Source organism: Hakea prostrata, chromosome 4 (genome assembly GCF_041222555.1).
Source record: "Hakea prostrata isolate BN-2017 chromosome 4, UWA_Hpros_2, whole genome shotgun sequence".
NCBI classification, from domain to species: Eukaryota; Viridiplantae; Streptophyta; class Magnoliopsida; order Proteales; family Proteaceae; genus Hakea; species Hakea prostrata.
The window spans coordinates 42,668,609-42,679,831 of record NC_142603.1 but is presented as its reverse complement, the minus strand read 5'-3'; the positions used below and the strand labels follow the sequence as shown (position 1 = coordinate 42,679,831).

Below are 11,223 nucleotides of genomic sequence, written 5' to 3'. Positions count from 1 at the left end.
AAAGAAAGTTTGAAAGATTCTCTGTGGAAAAAGGCTCTCTTCCACCAACCACATATTCTCTCACTCCTCTCACTCCAAAGTAGCCTTTAGGAATAAAATAATATGGAATTAGGTCATGGATGGCTTTAAATAGGGTGCTGGGGAAAATATAAGGTTTTTCGGCAAAATTTTCCAATCAACTGCCAGGGATGGCAGTTGTTTGGCCAATAGACTGCCTTAAGCAACTGCCCTAAGTATTTGGGCATTTTCCACTCCCAATTGATCCATAGCTCTGTTACAACCTAAACCAACATGTGGAGGGCTCTTACCTTGCTCATGGACAGCTTCCAACTTGACCTTTCTTGCAATGGATATCCACCTACCCAAACCATCCGAGTTATGATTGGATATTCTTCCGATTCCCATTAAGGTAGATTCTTCGCCAATAATATTCAGATCCATGGGCATTGGGGCCAATACATGGGTGCCCATAGCTTCTATTGGCTAGAACATCGGGTACTTGGACTTGCAATTCGGGTTTCAAGTTAGGAATATAGGGGGTTATTACAATACCTCATAGTCACATTGTGGGCTTCAAGTCAGCCCCACAAAGATAGCTCTGGTCAAGAGCCAAGAGAACATTGGCCAACCATTGGTTAATGACCAGTTTGGTCGAAGAATCAATCCTTTGGGGAGGCTGAAACTCGAGGATAAAGGACCTTTTGAAACAAATGGTGTGGTTGGGATTGTTGCTCCAACAACGGGAGTCTCATTGGGGCTCTCTGACCAGATGTTCCTCAACCGAAGGCTTACTCGGACCACTTGAGCTTCTTGCCTTCTTACTCTAACGAGGAAGATCAGATGAGGTTCTCCCTCTCTTCACTGGTTGGGGAGCTTGTCTCCCCCTAGAAGAAGAAGAAGAAGCACAAGAGCCCTTACCTTTGTCAAGTTTAGTCGGATGCCATGCTTCAACCTCCTGGAAATCCTACTGACTGGTGGCTGCCTCAAATTCTTCTTCTTCAAGCAACACTGCATCCACAACAACCGAACAAGAGAGGTCATAGAAATTCACAGTAATGAAAAAACCTACTTGCTATCATAACAGAAGGATAGGAGCTCACCAGTAAAAAACTCACAAAACTGCAGGATGCTCAAGTATTCCACATAGTATCCATTTACTGCTTGAGATTTTTGATCTTCGGTGGGAACTATAGGATTCGTTTCTTGGCTACCTGCTCGGACTCACTCAGATTTGGAAAGTTATTCGACCCCTTCAAGGGACCTCTAGAACATATGATCGGGAATGTAGGAAGGGAGGGAGGTCTTACAAAAACATACCTAGGCCTCCACCCTTTGGTGTTGGACGGAAGGGTCCCTTCTCCAACGAGTTACTTGTCCCAGCCAAACTAGGAGGAGATTCTTTTAGAAACATAGAACCAAAGATCCTATTCTTGTTTCTTGGTCTTGAAAAAGTAGGAATAGGTTAAGGGTGGGGGTGATGACGACATCAATTTGTTGGCAAAAACCCTAGAAGCAGATGATGTTTCAACAACTGTTCGACGTCAACATCCCAAGACACATCCAAAATGGTTAAGATATTTCCTTGAAGATAGGGTGCACAGGAAGTCTAAACCTATTTTTGAGAGCATCTTCTTAAATGGAAAATTCACCTTGGCATGGTTTGCGAGCATGCTCGTGCTCGAAAGGAACACGGAGATGGTATTCATTAGGATATCATAATGGGCTCGGAGAAGATCCAAATCCACCTCGGTCATCTTCGAAGGAAAAAATTTAGACCGGTGATACCAGGGTCGAAATCTATGTGATCTAGTGTACATGGTTTCCCCCATTCAACCCTGGTTTCCTCAAGTGAAAGATTGTCAATCCACTTCTTCCTTTCAGCCTTAAAGCGAGCTCAAGTACTCAAGAATTTCTTTCACTGCCACCGACCACATGTGGTCAAGAACATTGGGCTTGGTCGGATTCTCCAAGAACATTGGCTCCAGAATTTTGACTAGGAGTAAATGAGGAGGACTTGATGTTTCAAGCATCCCCACTAGGGTGATCTAGGGCGTCACTCTTATCGGTCACTCTATCACTGGCAGTAGCCGAATCAAAGGGCTCTACATGCCTAGAGGATTTGGGAGGTTTTGAGGCTACTGATTTCACCCCCATTTCTCTATCTATTAAGGAAATTTGAAGGGTCAAGAAGGTTTTCAAAGAAAATGAAGAACATCCAACAACAACAAAAACTAACAAACAAAAAGACATCTGAGACCATCACAAAATGCATTTGAGAAAGACAGAAATAAAGAAATAGAGAGAAAGAGAAGAAGAAATTTATTGTTTTCACTTCACGGAAGGGAGAGGAGGAGCTTGAAGATGAGTTGCAGAGGGAAAGGAAGAACTTCAAATCACCTTTGCTTCCAGGTTCTCTCAAGCACAAAGAAGAAATGAAAGAAGAAGAAAAAGGCAAAGTAGGTATTATATATTCTATTCAGATTCCAATCCATGGGGTTGAAGTAATCTGACAGCCCATATGGTGTCTTCTAAATAGATTCCCATCTAACAGCGGTGAAAAAATTACCATTCAATGGTTCAAAAATCACAATGGTTGGACTTCAATCGGATTCTTAATCCAAGGTCTAGATACACTTCATCTAGACAGTGGAGATCCAAGGCCTTTTAAGATTCAAACCGCCTTACATCACTTCAAAAGGTGTGGCCACGTGGCAATGAATAAAAGGCTTGAAGAAAGTGCGCAACCTTCTTGTCTACGCAACGGTCATTCATAATTAATGCTCCACCAGGTGTCATTCGAGCATTGATTAAATAACGCCTGAATCAAGACCTTGCTCGACTAGATCAAAGATGTTCGAAGAAAAAGTTAGTCCCTGGGCCCGAGCATTAAAATGCTATGACTAAGTGACGAGGGGGCTTATGATATGTACAAGTTCCATTGAACCAGGTGAATGCGGACCGACCAAGTTCTATACGGTTCAATCAAGTCTTAGTCGAATGGGATTCAACTAACTCCCTAAGTCTTCGGAGAGTCTCATAGTTGAATACAGAATATCTAGGTCTCATTATTAAGTTATTAAGGATTCTGACAAGTTAAGGAGTTTGCATTAAGTAGAGTCCTGCTCAAACTCGACAACTTGAACAAAAGCGACACTCAGAGGGGATTATCCTCTTTTGAGAAGTAAAGAACACTTATAGAGTTCAAGTTAGACTCCATCACCACACATTCAAGGTAACCTTTCATGAGTACTATATAAACCAATGTTCTTTCCATTGTTAGGTAGACATTCTTGAGTTACTCCTAGAATTAAGATCTACAACTTGCTTTCTCATTCAAAAGCTTTGTGCTTCAATAACTTGATTGTCAAAGGCATTACTCAACCATCTCAATCGAGCACATTTTTGTAGGTTGGTTCACCTGCACTACTAAGCAGGATAAAGCAACCGTAAGATTGATTGAAATTATAATTGGAAACTAAAGATGTAATTTAATTTATAAGGTAAAGTTTATTAAAATTATAAATTTATAATTGAAAACCAAATTGATTGAAATACATAAGGTAACTAGGTAAGGTTGATTGACCAAACCCCTGCAAATGTATATTTTATTCTTCAAAATAAAGGGTACCTTGGTAGGAAACCATATTTAATTTTACATAAGGGGGTGAAATTTGACCAAGATCCTGGTCAAATTTGCTGAGATTTTGTCAAAGTCTTGGGATTTTAGTGGTTTCGGTAACCACTGAACCTCCATGTTTTGCCAAAACATTGCACCTTGAGTATAGTCTATTTCAATATAGATTATATTGAAATTATATATTGTAGTCTATTTAAACATGGGTTGGCATTGAAAAAGGTTGACGAGAAGTAGTTGTTTCAATCTCCAAGAAGGTATAGGATAATTATGCATATTTCATAAATTGAAAACTCAAAATTTAAACAAATGGTTATCCAATGTAACTGTGAATTTCTAATGGTAGGGGTATTTTCTATATATTTTCTCTCTATAGTGAATTTGACTGATAAATTAGATAATTCAGCCCCATTAATTTTAAGTATTAAGTTAGGGGTTGGCATTGAAAATTTCCGGTTGGTTGATCCAATTATTAAGGAGTCCAGCTCACGTCCCTATCACGGGTGAAGTATGTACTCCCCTAACACTTCTTTACCACAGGATAAGGGCGGGGCTGATGACGGGAACCATTGGAAAACTTATCTTTAATTCATTTTATTGATATTCAAATGTGGACCCCCCTATCATGTGATGGATAAATGTGAGGAGAGCACATACTTCTCTAGGACGGAAGATGATCCAGACGCATTTTGCTTCATTGTTGTGCATTTAATGTGAGGAAAGCACATACTTAATGCGCATCACTCAGCTGCCTATGGTCTAGATCTAAAGTGATGGTGGACCACCCGTTTTGTTTTTGCTTTTTTTTTGGGTTTTAGCGGTATAGTTCAAAAAAGTAGAGGGGGAAAAAATTTTAAAAACAAAAAAAAAAAAAAAAAAAAGAAGAAGAAGAAAAGAAAACTAAAACAGGTAAATCTCGACCACCAAAAGTGATCTTCACTAGTGGCATTGCGCAGCACTGAAGCAAAGTCCAATCCAGACTTCTTAATAAGGAAATTGCTTTAGTGTTGCGAATTAAATAAGTAGCACTGACCTTCGAATGGTGTGAATGGATTTTTGTGAATCTAGACCACCCATTTTGGTTTTTTCTCACTTTTTGAACTACACCACTGAAACCCAAAAAATAAAAGAAAAAACATCCACCACCACTTTAAATTTGGTAGTTTATGTTGGACATTTAATGGGCAACACTGAAGCAAAATCCCCTTAGTAATTGTTTACTTGCTTTTTAACTCTTTAAAAACAGACCATAAATAAAATCAGTGCTTCGGTTTTAGCAGCACCAAACAGCTCTTCTTCCCAACTCTATCCAATGCGGCAACTTCACTTTCTTATCATCGCATTCCCTGCTCAAGGCCACATCAACCCTGCGCTTCAGTTCGCCAAGCGCCTCTTACGCACCGGTTCCCATGTCACTTTCGTCACCAGCCTCTCTGCTCACCGTCGGATGACCAACGTCGCCACTCTTGATGGATTAACCTATGCTCCCTTCTCAGATGGTTACGACGATGGCTTCAAACCCGGCAACGACATGATTCACTACATGGCTGAGATCAAACGTCACGGTTCCCAAGCTCTGATGGACATAACCATGGCAGCTCCAGTGACGTGCATCTGCTACAATTTCCTCCTTCCATGGGTTGCAGAACTGGCACGGAATCTTCAAGTGCCTTCGTCTCTTCTCTGGATTCAACCTGCGGCTGTTCTTGATATTTACTATTACTACTTCAATGGCTATGGAGATTTCATTGATGGAAACATTTCTGAACCCTCATTTTCCATTAAATTGCCAGGACTGCCCCTCCTTACTGCCAAAGATTTGCCCTCCTTTTTCCTCCCTACAAACACTCAACCTTTTGTTCTTGATTTGTTCAAAGAACTCATTATTACCTTAGAAAAAGAAACCAAGGCAAGGGTTTTGGTGAATTCATTCGAAGCCTTGGAAGATGAAGCTTTGAGAGCAATTGATAAATTTGATATGGTTGCAATTGGACCTTTGACACCATCTGCTTTCTTAGATGGGAAAGACCCATCTGATACTTCTTTTGGAGGGGATATGACTTGTAGTTCCAGGGATTACATCGAATGGTTGAATCAGAAGCAGGACGCTTCTGTTGTTTATGTGTCATTTGGAACCACTACAACGTTATCAAAGATGCAGGTGAGAGAGATTGCTGATGGGTTGTTGAAAAGCCACCGGCCATTTTTATGGGTCCTCCGGCCGACGGAGAACGAAAACGAAGAAGGTGATGTAGGTTTTGACATGGAAGAACTAAAGCAAGAAGGAATGGTTGTGCCTTGGTGTTCACAAGTGGAGGTTCTGTGTCATCCTTCAGTTGGGTGCTTTGTGACACACTGCGGTTGGAATTCGACATTGGAAGGTTTGGTTGCTGGAGTTCCGATGGTGACCTTTGCACAATGGTCAGACCAAGCAACTAATGCGAAGTTGATAAGCGACGTGTGGCAATCAGGTTTGAGGTTGGAGGTGAATGAAAATGGGTTGGTGGAAGGAGATGAGCTTAAAAGGAGTTTAGACATAACGATGGAGGGAGGAAGTGGAGAACAGATGAGACAAAATGCTATGAAATGGAAAGACTTGGCAAGAGAAGCTGTAGTGGATGGCGGCTCTTCGGATAAGAATCTCAAAGCATTTGTGGATGAGGTTCGTTTGTTGGACACCTCTGTTTGTAGTGTAGAGAGGATTGATGTTTAACTTCAACCAAGATCCGGTGAATTCCAAAAATCTTGAAGGAGTCTTTAGGATTAATATCGTCTGAATTTTATATATTTTCCTAGCAATATTTGTGTGGATTTGATTTTATGAGAAGAAATTCTATTTTCGTAGTACACATACACTGAAAAAAGAGATTTTTTTCCTTGAACAACTTGATTTATTGCAGGTATCTTATTTTTCTTCCAGATCAATTGGATTTTTTTGGTATTAATTATAAAAAAAATTTCATTATTTTAAGTTGTTTGATATTTATTATTAGTTTTATTTTTATTTAAAATAATAAAAAAAATTAAAATTCATAATAAATTTTTTGCATATTATAAATTATGGTAAGAATTTCATTCTCTTCATTTATGCACAAGTTTATTTAAAATTTTATAATTAATATAAAGATAAAATAGTTAAAATATATTTTTTTATCACTACTTATTATTATTTACTATTAATTTTTTATTTTGATACTTAACTTATTTTTATTTCATAATTTATTTTTAATAGCACTAAACCATTTTTCATTCGAAACCAATAGTGAATTCTTGTAAATATTTTTTTTAAATAGGCATCATAAATAATAAGAATACAAAAAAGAGCCCAAGTGATTCTTTGGGAAGTGAAGAAGATGAAAATAGTAATTTTCACCAATCTTTTTAAAAAATTGAGATTTAAAGTTGGCAGGAGGCGTGAGAGAGAGAGTCTTAAAATTCCTTGGATTCCAACCCAAGTAACACAGGATTGGCTGCTGATCTCATCAACCTCCAGGCTCCACAACCAATAAATATCTCCACCCAACGCTTTGTCCGAATTTGGATCATCTCTTTGTCAGGTCCGCAGTTTTACGATCACAAAATATAGTGCGGCCCATAGATTAAAATTTAAAATATTTTTTTTTTTCATCTGTAGGCTCTACTGAAATTTTTTGATGATAAAGCGGAGCTCCCTCAGATGCATCCATCGCTTTCCTTCCAAGATCCTTATACACCTTGCAAATCCAAAATGTCAACCATGGCGGCTACGTTGTAATCGAACATTGTTCTTATGCTGGGTTCAGTCCCAAATAGAAATCAGTTAACTGTTCACTCAATCATGACAAGTTCATCCATGGATCATAGTAAGATTCACTTCCTTATGGTTACTTGCCCATCCCAAGGTCATCTCAACCCATTAATGCAACTAGCTGAGTGTCTCATACGCACCACCAGTGACAAAGTCACTTTAGCAATCTCTATTTATGTGTTAGGGATAATACATGTACAATCACGAACAGAGAAGAACACAAGCAAAGCACACAAAAGGAATTTAATATGGTTCGGTAAAACTATGCCTACATCCACCAGAGAGAAAATGAATTCTACTATTTCAGAAAAACCTCACATCACTCTCACACCAACAAAGTATTACCCTTTGCTTGCCCCCATCCTTATCCTCATGATGGGTTCCTCAATCAATCCCCTTTAAGGATTAATTCCCCAATCTCCTACAGAGATTGATGCATATAGGTTATCCCACAGAGACTATTTATAGGAAAACCTAAAACCCTAATTCCAATGTAATTACAATTTTACCCTAGTATTAGTAATTGACCCAAACCCTGTTTCAATTACTAATACAACCACAACCATAATTACATGGACTCACAGAATACAAGACATCCAAACCCAACAATCTCCACCTTGGCTTGAATTCTGCAAACCACATTGAAGAAAACCGTTGATGATGTCTCTCTGCAATCACCAGTCTCTGTGTATCCACCACACCTTACCACATGGCCCACATCCTCTCCAGGGATGCTTTTGTTATCGCCATCACTAAACCAACAAGGCGCACACCCCCCACCTGGGATGTCCCGTACAGCTGATCGCCGCCGTACAACTCATCACCGCTATACATGCATGACCCACATCCCCTCTATGAATGCTTTTGTTACCGCCATCACTAAACCAACATAGCACACCCCAGGTCCCCTCCATGAATGCTTTTGTTACCGCCATCACTAAACCAGCATGACACACACCCCACCTGGGGTGTCCTGTACAGCTTATCACCACTATACAACTTGATGTGGCTCCATCTCTCCTTTTGTCACAGCCGGCTCTGAGAGATCACTGCCACTCACCAAATCCAAAAGCAAAAGTCATTTGCTTCTTTCCAGATTTGCCCTTGTTTTGCGCTTGAACAACCTGCAAATTCTGTCTACCTGTACCCCTTGCCAAAGTGTTAACTGGAGCTCCACCTGTTTCAACACTCCCTACAAGCCTGTACAGTTTACCTGATTTGTAGCTTTCGTACCATCAATCAACTGAAAGAACTTCACCGTTGATCTCCGTACGAACTCACAAAAACAATATCAACGGAGCGAAATTTCCTCGATCCGTCACTTCACTGAGTTCAGAACGCCAAAAAACTTAAGGAGTACTTAACTCCGTACAAAAAACATTCACACAAAATCCTGTGAAAACAACTTGTACGGTAGATCCGATAATTCAAAAAATTTATGTCTTTTTCACCACCACCGAATTTTTTTTCTTTTTGATGTTTTCTCCCTTCACCTTTCTTCCTCCACGTTCTCCACTCACTTCTAAACATTTTTTTTTTCAAAAAATAATATAATAAGCATTACATTAAAGCCAAAAAAAAAAAAGAAAAAAAAAACTTCTCTTCGGTTCTTCCTCACGGTTGACACTGTCCTCTTTTTTTTTTTTTAAATTATTTTCTTCTTTTTTTTTTTTTTTTAACTAGATCTAATCCGTTCAAACTACAAGAAAAAAAGAGAAAAAAATTTACGATTCTAGATCCAGAATCGTACCTTCAATCAATCCGTCGAACCCTTCTCCGTTCTCCTGGCACCTATCCTCTTCTTTTTGGATCTTCGCACATCTCTGGCGACAATCCACCGAACCTCGCTCTGATACCACTTTGATGAGGCTAAACAATATGCTATTGTAAATTAAAGAAATAAACACAGCTGTAATGGATCAAGCATTCAACACAAGAGGAATTTAACGTGGTTCGACAAAACCATGCCTACGTCTACCAGAGAGAAAAGGAATTCCACTATTTCAAAAAAACCTCACACCACTCTCACACCCACAAAGTATTACCCTTTGTTTGCCACCATTCTTATCCTCATGATGAGTTCCTCAATCCCCTGTAAGGATTAATTCCCCAATCTCCTAAAGAGATTGATGCTTATAGGTTATCCCACAAAGATTATTTATAGGGAAACCGAAAACCCTAATCCCAATGTGCTTACAATTTTACCCTAGTATTAGTAATTGACCCAAACCCTATTTCAATTACAAATACAACAAAAACCACAATTATATGGACTCACAAAATACAAGACACCCAAACCCAACATTATGACCAACGCCTCATCAACAACACAAACACCGTTCCTACCATTCCTAATTTATCCTTCGCTTTCTTCTCCGATGGTTTTGACGACGGCAACAACCCCTCCGACGACCTCGACCATATCTTCGCTCGAATGAAACAGGTGGGTTCTCAATCATTCTCCAACCTTATCAATTCTTTCAATGAAGGGTCTCACCCAGTGACCTTCATAGACTATTCAATCCTCCTTCCATGGGTTGCTGACGTTGCACGCGCGGCTCACATCCCATCTGCCTTCTTATGGATCTCCTCAGCCACCGTTTTCCTTTTTTTATTTGGTTGCCAACCCTGGTTTCCAAGGCTTTGCCCTGACTAATCCGATGTTCGATTCGAGTCGCACACCTGGCTGTGGTGGGTGAGTCTCCCAGCGGGAATTTTTTGCATCCACAAGGTTTCGATACCGGAACCTTGCTTAAGCAGACCAAGCTGCTTACCACTTGGACCAACCCCCGTTGGTACCGTTTTAGCCTTTTACCATCACTTTTTCAATGGTCATGACCAGGTAATTGAAACTTCAACCTACATAGATGAAGTACCAGGAGTGCCTCCCTTGACACGCCTAGATCTTCCAACCTTCTAGCCCTCACACTTCTGTGCTACCAGTGTTCCATGAACACTTCAAACCCTGCAACAAGACAACCAACCATGTGTTCTTATCAACACCTTTGATGCTTTAGAAGGACTGGCCTTACAAACCTTATCCAAGTTGAATGTTATTGGGATCGGTCCTTTGATACCATTAGACACAGATGACAAAGCTTATGGCTGTGATCTCTTCCAGAACAAAACTGGTTTAGACTGTATAGAATGGCTCAACTCCAAACCAGAGGGTTCTGTTGTTTATGTCTCGTTTGGGAGCTTGGTGGTGTTAACCAAGAAGCAGATTGAGGAGATCTTTCATGGGCTGAAGGCAACTCAGAGACCGTTCTTGTGGGTATTGAGATCTTCAGAGGGTGAGATGAAGGAATTAGGATTGGAAGCAGAGGAAACAGAAGGGCTGATTGTGGGATGGTGTTCACAGGTGGAGGTTTTGAACCATCCTTCAATTGGGTGCTTTATGACGCATTGCGGATGGAATTCAACTATGGAGAGTTTCGGTTGCTGGAGTTCCGGTGGTTGGGTGTCCACACTTTTCCGATCAGCCGACGAATGCAAAGATGATCGAGGCATTGTTTGGGACTGGTGTGAGGGCAAAAGTCAGTGTAGAAGGGGAAGGGATAGTGGAGAGAGAGGAGCTCAGGAGGTGCTTGAACAAGGTGATGGGAGAAGAGAAGGGGGACGAGATGAGAAGGAATGCTTTGAAATGGAAGGATTTAGCATTGGAGGCAATGACTGAAGACGGTTCTTCAACAAGAAATTTCCAAGCATTTGTAGAAGATGTAGGCAGAGAATAGACCCAGCTTCCACATTGGTCCTTTGGATCCCTGTCAACGACCATACGTTGTAACCTTCAGTGCTTGGT

The 11,223-nt window shown here is 40.3% G+C and overlaps 2 pseudogenes; both read left to right on the top strand.

Moving 5' to 3' along the window:
* Window positions 1-4,893: 4,893 nt before the first annotated feature.
* Window positions 4,894-6,565, top strand: LOC149018964 (phloretin 4'-O-glucosyltransferase pseudogene; annotated as a pseudogene).
* Window positions 6,566-7,466: 901 nt separating this feature from the next.
* On the top strand, window positions 7,467-11,223 carry LOC149018963 (crocetin glucosyltransferase, chloroplastic-like; annotated as a pseudogene).